Raw genomic sequence first — 10,191 nt, 5'->3', positions numbered from 1 at the left:
ATATATATATATATATATACACACACACATATATATTTTTTTTCAGATTCTTTTCCGTTATAGGTTATTACAAGATACTGAATATAGTTCCCAATTCAAAACTTCTTTTATCTGCAGCTATAGTCATTTCTTATGTCAAAGGTCCTTGATGCTTTTCCCATACCCGCAACCTGTCTCTAGACCTTGTTGCATTTCCCAGAGAGAGCCTGTTAACCCTGTGGTCTAGTCTAGTTTTTACCTTAGCACATATGTTTATAAGCATAGTTAGATAATCTCAACTCTATGTTCACATGGACCTGCTGGATAATATCCAAACAGAATTACTTTACTTTGTACAACGTGTTCCTTCATCTTGGAAGACCTTTCCCAACCCAGGGATATCCTGTGCTTCCATTAAGACCTAGTTCACCTCTTCCAGGAAGTCCTCCCTAATGACACCATCACATGGGCTCCAGTAAAACCCATACAACACACCCACAACAGTAGTTCCTTTAGCACTTCCCACGTTATATTTTTTTTTAACTTGTTGGACTTTCACCTGAAATTGCAGCCTCCATGAGGGCAGGGACACTGTTCAGATCTATGTTTATTCAGATCTGTGTCTCCACTGCCTTTGGATTAAGAAATAAATTAGTATTTCAAGTTTATCGATTTGTCCTGAAAATTGAAGATCAATGCTTTCAAATATACTAAATATATATTATAATATTTTTAATAAATAGGCTTTAAAGTTTAAAATTTTCATAAATAGTAAATTTTAGATAGAAGCAACTTAGAAACAATTTATAATGTTTCTAATAAGGACATTATAAATAATGTTTATAAGGAAGTAATGAAACAAGGGTCCCTTGGCATTGGCAATATATTTGGACACTTCCTTAGGAATTTTGTATAAAAAGCCCATAAACTATCTCAATAAATCAGAATGCAGACAAGGACTGGGACAGCTACTGTCCTTTAGGTGATAATATTTCTTTACCAAAGTAATAATTAGAGAAAAATATCCAAGGAAATAGGATAAAAATAAAAATCTTTGCATTGATACTTTGCATAGGAGGAGGGGAAAAAAGAGGGAGTTATGAATGATTTTGATAAATGGATGGAAGGGAGATCAGGTGTTAAATCTTACCCAGGCTGGGATGGCAATAATGTCACTTTGCAAGAGAAGTCAATGAAAATGTCGTAGATAATAAGTACAGAATCTGTCAATCTGAATAGTAACATACATTAAAGATTTATGAAGCGATGTCCTTACATTATAGAATGATAGGAGTTATGTCTAGGGGAGACAGATTCTTAGAGTGACAGGTATTACAGGAGAATACTGGGACAATTTTAAGAACTTTAAAGACAAATTGCCAAAAATGATCCATGAAAAGCAATTCCACTGAAAGAACCAGATGTGAGGTAACTCTCACGTAGCCACTAATAGATCATTTTAAAACGTAAAACATCAGGACGTTAAAAATGCACAACGGTATAACCCCACTCCAGGCACGTAAACTGGATCTGTTTATGCAGGAAACATATGTCGTGGGTCCCAAACTATTTTCCCAAGGGAGAAATCATAATGAATTTGATCTGATCCATCCAAATTCTTCTCCTTGAATCTCTTATAAGCACAGATGTAGAAGACGAATACCTGAGATTAAGAGGGTGACAGGCAATCACGAATGAGTGGAAAGCTAGCTGTTATAACACAGGATCAAACTTGGGAACTGCTCTGTTTCAGGAAGTGTATGTGAGGTAGGGGGTGGGGACAGCACAAGACCTAGGCTCCCATTTCGCTTTGATCTGATCTCAGGGGGAGATGAATCACTCCTTTGACCTAAAGGAGAGCCTCAGATCATAAGACACGTTTGAGGAGGAAAATGAGCCTCCTCAAATACAGAAGAGCCAAATCCACAACTTCGTGGCAGGCATTGGGTAGGCAATGACAATCTGCACGTGATGTAATGATAGCAACAATAATAATTGCCCCTTATTTGTGATATAGGTAAGGTGGGTGACCAGTTTTATATTCGTAATCCAATAGAAACAAAAAGGAAATATTTATCTTTTTTGAATCTAAAAAGTGTGAGATTTCCTCTCTCTTAAAGACCTTAAAACCCAAGTATTTCTCTAAAAGAGATGTATCTAAAATAGAGGAGTCAGCAAACGTTTTGTGTAAAGGGTCAGATGATAAATGTTTTAAGCTTTTTGGGCCATAGGTTCTCTGCTATAACTACATGACTCTGCCACTGTAGCCTGAAAGCAGCCATAGGCGATATGCAAATGAATGGGCATGGCTGTGTTCCAATAAAACTTTATTTCTAAAAACAAGCAGTGGGCCAGATTTGGCCCATAGTATGCCTACCCCAATCTAAAACACTGTTCAAAAAGTAACAAATAACGGGCTTTTACATAAAACATTCTTTCATGCATAGTAGGCAAAGACAAACCAGATCAAAATGACACTAGTATTTGAAGAGATATACTTGCAGGTGACAATTAATGGTGGTGATGATGGCAAGTAACAAGGGAAGAATAAAAGCATGTTTATCTATTATTTAACAAATGCTTACACAGTGCTTACTAAGTTCCAGGCTCTAGTCCAAATGCTTTATAAATATTAGCTCATTTAGTTCCCAAAACAACCCTATCATAAACCGCCATTATTATCCCCATCTTACAGATAAGGAAGCTAAGACATAAAGAGGCTGTCACTTGCGCATCATCAAAAAGCTAGTAATGATGGGAAGACAAGAAAGTCAAATTAGGAGAGACTCTCATAGAAATATTATTAGAAGACTAAATTAAAATTCCCTTCCACAACCAACTAGACCATGTAACTAGCTGGTATGCACTCCTCTCTAAGTACCTCAGAAAGCTGTGATCATAATGCTGCCCTCCCTCTTGACTGCACAGAGTCCCTGCATCTCTCAAACGTGATTATGCATTGGAAAGGGCTTCATTACTTCTGTTCACTTCCACAATATGTTAGTTAATATTAATACTCAGTTATGAAGCACTGGGAGATAAACACCAATAGATCTGTTATTTTTTCGGATATGAAAATCAACAACCAAAATAGGAAATGTAGTATTTATACTAGAACCAAAATTCATGAATGATCAGTGTGACCATCTCAGCCTTGCAGAATTCAAACATAAAACCTGCCTCTTGGACTTCCTGGTGGTGCAGTGGTTAAGAATCCGCCTGCCAGTTCAAGAGACACGGGTTCAAGCCCTGGTCCAGGAAGATCCCACATGCCGTGGAGCAACTAAGCCCGTGTGCCACAACTACTGAGCCTGTGCTCTAGAGCACAACTAGAGCTCTAGAGCGCCACAACTACTGAAGCCCGCGTGCCTAGAGCCCGTGCTGCAATGAGAGAAGACACTGCAATGAGAAGCCGGAGCACCACAGCAAAGAGTAGCAGCCCCTGCTTGCCGCAACTAGAGAAAGCCCGTGCGCAGCAAGGAAGACTCAACGCAGCCAAAAATAAAATAAAATTTAAAAATAAATTAAAAAAAAGAAATATAAATGCTTCCATATATGAAAAATAAATTAGAATTTAGTTGACAACTTCTAATAAAAATTTTTTTAAATAAATAAAACCTGCCTCGTCAATGCCCTGGGCTCTAAAATGATTTTTCACATATATGAATTAATTTGATGCTAACAACAATTGTTTTGCATACTAGAAATCTAAGATTCAGAGAATCAAGTTCACCTTATTAAATCATATTAAAAACCAATGCCCTGGGGCTTCCCTGGTGGCGCAGTGGTTGAGCGTCCGCCTGCCGATGCAGGGGACGCGGGTTCGTGCCCTGGTCCGGGAAGATCCCACATGCCGCGGAACGGCTGGGACCGTGAGCCATGGCCGCTGAGCCTGCGCGTCCGGAGCCTGTGCTCCGCAACGGGAGAGGCCACAGCAGTGAGAGGCCCACGTACCGCAAAAAAAAAAAAAAAAAAACCAATGCCCTGGACTCTGTCCAAGGCTTCATAATAGTAAAGTAGCTCAATGTGAGGGACATGGTAAAGTGAGGCATAAGTAGGTTTATTATTTTACTTGCATAAGTATTTTCTAAATGCTTAGTAGTGCCCATTTATTTGTATTACTTGGAATTGAGTTGTCAACATAAAATTTTTGGTAATTAAAGTGTATTTCTTTCATTATAAAACTATACATTTCAATCTTTCTTTTTTAAATAAATTTATTTATGTATTTATTTATGTATTTATGTATTTTTGGCTGCGTTGGGTCTTTGTTGCATAGCGCAGGCTTTCTCTAGTTGTGGTGAGTGGGTGGTACGCGGGTTTCTCATTGTGGTGGCTTCTGTTTGTCGCGGAGCACAGGCTCTAGGCGTGCGGGCTTCAGTAGTTGTGGCACGCAGGCTCAGTAGTTGTGTCCCACGGGCCTAGCTGCTCCCCGGCATGTGGGATCTTCCTGGGCCAGGGATCGAACCTGTGTCCCCTGCATTGGCAGGCAAATTCTTAACCTCTGTGCCACCAGGGAAGTCCCTCAATCATTCTTTAATCTATTTATTTCCTTTCATGTCAATATTCACACGTGTTATATTGCCATCTTAGTCCAGATTCTAGCCACTCCCATCTTGCAGGACAGTAGTGATTATTATAAAGGAATACCAGTTCTGGAGGATGCCATTAAGAGCTATAAATGCAGAAGATTTTATATTGAATCAATTAAGATATTCTCAATTATGAATAACAGAATACCCAGCATAAACTGGCTTCAACAATAAGGAAATGTATTGGCTTTCATAATTCTAAGTCCAGGAGTAGAGCAGGCTTCAGGGTTGGTTTAATCCAGCAGATCCAGCAGATCCAGATTCATAGTTGTTAGACAGCAAAGGGATGAAATGGATCGGGGGGACATTTGTCATTGTTTTTGGCTGAGTAGCCTCTGAACCTCCTTATGTTTGGGATAAATATCTGGATTTATTTTCCCAGATTATAAATTCTGGTGGAAAGCAAACTCTAATTACCTATGATTGAAACTGAAAAACAGATTTGTCAGTCCCCAGGCACTTTTGTAGCTAGGGTGTGGGCAAATGACCTAGACTTGGTCAACTGGACACCTCTCCTTCCCTCAGCCATCCCCAGAGATGAATCAGTAACAAGTGGAAGCAGGGTCAGAATAGAATCTGAATGGTCTGCCTGGAAGGGATCTTTCACCATGGTTAACTGACCATGGAATTTCTAGGACAAAAATCATAAGGAGCTCATAAACAGAGGCATGGTCTGAGACACTTCAGTAGAGATTCCCAAATGCTAGACCTGAATTAGTTTACAGACCCAGAGCCTCTTGAATGAAGGAAAGGTCAGGAACTCTTGATGAGGAACACTACAATATGATCACAAATATATATTGAAAATCTTCATTTTGATCTTCCTCCAAAACAGTTACCATCATTAATCAGAATAAATGTGTACTAGAGAAGTGAAAATACCTAGATCTTCAGAGCATTTTTAGAAACTGGGTCCGTTACTAATGCTAATTCCTATGGAAGCAGAATACCACTGTTGTCTACCAGTCAGAGAGAAGATTTATGGGGAGTAAGGTAATAAATTGAGTTTTGACTTAAGTTTGTCTTCATTAGGCTCAAAGAGCCCCCAAATCTGTATTTATTTCCTCAGCTTACAAAGGTATAACTGGAACCGATACACACAACAGAGCAATTCTCCACTTTGGCTCTCTAAAATCCATGAAATAAGGGTCATTATGATAGGAATGGCCAAGTGCAAACTGATGGAGCTCTCCCTACATAAAATAGCACATCATAAGTAATATCACATCCCTAGGAGAATTACAGAGATTAAAAGACCTGAAAGATCCAGAGGTGATGATTAATACCACATTCCCATTTAACTTTCTAGTTCGGCCAGTGAAGAAAACCAGATTGGTCTTGGGGAGTAACAATAGATTATTATAATCTTAATCAGTTACACCTGCTGTTCCAGCAGGCTTCATTTGACAAAAGCAAACATACAGAGACCCTGGCACTTGGTATGCATCTATGAATTTGCCAAAAGCGTGTTTTCTCTATCCCAACACCCAAAGAACACCAGAAGCAGGTGTGTGTTTGTGTGTTTTACCTGGCAAGGACGATAGTACACCTTTACTATCTTATTCAGTATTATGTTACCTCTCTGATACTGTGCCACAGTTTGGTCTATAGGAATCTCAGTTGTCCAAAGGACACCAAGTTGACAGAATCCAGGGAGCTGAAGTAGCAGACACCCAGGATGACTGGGTTAGACAATTCACACCAAAGCTTGGAAGCTGGACTTCCCTGGTGGAGCAGTGCTTGAGAAACTGCCTGCCAATACAGGGGACACAGCTTTGAGCCCTGGTCTGGGAAGATCCCATGTGACACGGAGCAACTAGGCACGTGAACCACAACTACTGAGCCTGCGTGTCTGGAGCCTGTGCTCCGCAGCAAGAGAGGCCGTGATAGTGAGAGGCCCGTACACCGCGATGAAGAGTGGCCCCCGCTAGCTGCAACGAGAGAAAGCTCTTGCACAGAAACGAAGACCCAACACAGCCAAAAATAAATTAATTAATTAATTTTAAAAAAGCGTGGAAGCTAAGTCTCTTAAAACCACATCAGATTTGGGGTAGTGGATTTGAGGAAGAGGTGGGGGAAGGGGTCCAATAATGGAGGACATGTAGGGTTCTCTCTCCAAGAGTACACTGTTGTACCTTGCAAGCCCTATCACTGGGAGTCGGGTGCCATGTTTGTGGACTTTAGACTTGTATAATACATTGGGTGTGCCATCTGACTCCATGGGTGACTCAACTCTCAGTTTGGAGAGGAAGCAAGTCCAGAGCTGGTCCAGGCTGTAGTATCAGCAACTCTGCCATTTAGCACTTGTGATCCAGCTAATCCAATGAGGCCTGACATGTCTCTGGCCATTTGGGATACAATAGAGTCTGTGGCAGGCTCTGATAGGAGAACCAAACTGATGACCCCCTGGTTCTAGCAAATAACAAACAAACCTCTCAGCAAATAACAAACCTTTAGAGAACCAGCTCTTGGGTTGCTATGCTACCAGGCAGCATGACATAGTGATTGGGAGCTCGGGCTGCCTTTAGGCTGCCTGAGGTTGAATCTCATCTCTGCCACTTACTAATTGTGAGACTGTGGACCACAGCTTATCTTTCTTTTGTCTTGGTTCCCTACCCATAAAGCTGGCTTAACAGTAGAGACTTGATGGGAGGATTCAATGTGCTCACACATGAGAAGTGCCTGGCATGGCGTCTGGCACGTGTGAGTGCTCATAACTATTAGTTATCATATCCCATATGTTGAACAAGCATGAATCGCGCCACAAACACAACCTTAGTTGTGTTTCCCCTCACCCCTTCAACCTCTTCTCATGAGCCTAGATGAAACTCTAGGAGGTAGAGCTTTTCTACTCATTTCTAGTAATAAATGAGTCACCTTAAGTCACAGATTCAATTTACTACTTAGAATGGCAGAAAACTCAACTTGACAGTGTTAAATCCTCACCCTTCCTTGACTTTTTGTCTGGAAGCTTCTGCTCCTCTTCTGCCCCTGCTCATGTCCTCCCCAACTTGCCAGTTGTTAGTGTGGTGCCACCAGGGTGAAGCAGGAGTGGGGAAGGAGGAGAGAAGGTGTCTAGACCAGCTCTCGTTTGGCTGGTGGCTTCATGCTGAGTCTCAGGGCTGACAGATGGTTAGTGCCGGATCTCTCTCATGGCTGTTTTGGTGGGTTCTTTAGAGGTTTTCTTCTGGATCCTTTTCTTCCCCTCTTCCTTTGACCACGAAGGATGTACCGATTCTGTGTGGTCTCTTGCAATTCCTTCTTTAATCTCTGGGCATGCAATACCTGGTCAGCTCTAGCCTCTTTCTGTCAAGGTCTCCAGGTGGCCTACCCAATAAGACCGCAAATGAACCACATCACTGCTTTCCGTCTCCCACTCAATCCTGAGCGGTCCTCAGGAAACACTCAGAGTCACTTCCCCTGCCCACCCTGGATCCAGGTGTCACGACCCTGGTTCTGCCACCAGGAAAGATCTTACCCTCTAGACTCCTTAGGAATCAGACCCCCAGCCCATGGGCTACGTTAGTTGCCTTAGACGTGGTTTATACCTGTCTCCCACCCTCCACACAACACATTTCAAAACTCTCCCAGTGACCCCTGAAGTCTTCCTCATGAAGCATGAGATTAGAAGTCAGCAAACTTTGCTTGAAGAGAGCTGGGTAGTATATTTTAGGCTTTGTGGGCTCCAGGTCTGTGTCATAACTACTCAGTTCTGTGTTGTAGCTTGAAACACAATATATGGACAATATAGACAATACGTAACCCAATCAGCATGATTGTGTCTCAGTAAAACTTTACTTATTTATTTATTTATTGTTGCATATTCTTGTTTAAAAAAACTCCAAGTGTTTTTATTTTTTAAATTATTTATCTATTTTTTGGCGGCGTTGGGTCTTCATTGCTGCACGCAGGCTTTCTCTAGCTGTGGAGAACGGGGGGGCTACTCTTCACTGCCCTGCACGGGCTTCTCAGAGCTCAGGGCGCAGGCTCAGTAGTTGTGGCGCACGGGCTTAGTTGCTCCTCAGCATGTGGGATCTTCCCGGACCACGGCTCAGAACCCACATCCCCTGCATTGGCAGGCGGATTCTCAACCACTGCGCCGCCAGGGAAGTCCCCAGACTTCACTTATGAAAAGGTGATGACCAAACCAAAAGTTTGCCGAACGGGAGGGTCGTATTCCTCTACCCCTCATCTCACTTCCCAATTATGTGGGTTGGAAGCAGCCACTTTCTCATTACCAACCTCCTTACACCAATTCCTCTCTCTTGGTAATCTGACCACTTTTATCATCTCAAAGTGGGGAAGGATGTTTAAGAGTTTAAGAAACACTTTCTCAGACATTTCCCTTGAAAATGTTCACACATGGACTTGCCTCACCAACACTTTTGTAACTGATAACAAATTGTCCACTCATGTGGCACCTTAATTGAAAATGAGGCAGGAAATGTTTTAAATGCGTTAGCCTGGAGAGGGCTGCAGACTCCAGCTGGTGCATCCAATAGAGAACTGAAGGCTGTGCCTTGAAAGTCACAGAGTGAACTGAGCTCCTTTCTCAAAAAAGGCATAGCTATTGTCCTCCATTCTATCATAGGTTGTCTTGCTTTCTTAAAGAATGTGGCACACACCCTCAGTTTCCTTGTTAACTGGGGTGTGACATTACAGCAGCCTTGTTGTGACTTGCTGTAAAACGGATGTCACTGGGGGTTACAGAGGTGCCTAGAACCAGTTTCCTTTAAAAAGAATGGTCCTGACAACTTTGCCTTGATGAGTTCTTGTGTCTGCTTTCTACAGATTTTTCTGTCTCCTTCCTCACTGTCAGCCCGTCAGCAGCCACTTCACATTGCTGTCAGTTTGCCTATCCCTAGCAGCCTCCTTCCCTATTTTGCTACCTTTAATGTGCTTGGACTTAAAAATCAAAGACTCAAGGTGTTAGAATTGTTGGATAATTGTAGTAGGAGTGAGGGCAGAGTGACTGTCCAGTTGGTAGCATATATGATCTTAATATGTGGACAATAAGACATTTATTGTGGCTGCTTACAGATATTATTCATTCACTCACCCTTCATTTATTTATCTTTTGCTTGAATGCAAGGGTTCAGCCGTGCGGCTAATATTTTGCCCCCAGAAATGACCTTTGTTTTGGATGGGGTTAGCATCGCTTTTTTAATCTTCTGATTGATTTATGTACTCACAAATGTATAGAATTTTATATAAATGCATACATGTGATCTATGTATTTTTTGGACACTTTTTTTTTTTTTGCATTCATCCTCTCCTGCCTTCATCTACATATCCACATTAGGGCTCCTTTCCCAGCTGTGATATAGCATGTGCCAACAACTGGGTTTATATCCCTCCACATTTTCTGCATATGCGTATACAGTCACACAACACACACTCACACATGGAGTGTCTTTTGTTTAGATGGCAGTCAATCTTTTTTTTTTTTTTTTTTCGGTACGCGGGCCTCTCACTGTTGTGGCCTCCCCCGTTGCAGAGCACAGGCTCTGGACACGCAGGGTCAGCGGCCATGGCTCACGGGCCCAACCGCCCCGCGGCATGCGGGACCCTCCCGGACCGGGGCATGAACCCCCGTCCCCTGCATCGGCAGGCAGACTCT

Source organism: Neophocaena asiaeorientalis, unplaced genomic scaffold, assembly GCF_003031525.2.
Source record: "Neophocaena asiaeorientalis asiaeorientalis breed wild unplaced genomic scaffold, Neophocaena_asiaeorientalis_V1.1 scaffold45, whole genome shotgun sequence".
Lineage (NCBI taxonomy): Eukaryota > Metazoa > Chordata > Mammalia > Artiodactyla > Phocoenidae > Neophocaena > Neophocaena asiaeorientalis.
The sequence above is the reverse complement of the archived record's forward strand: the minus strand, read 5'-3'. Positions refer to the sequence as shown.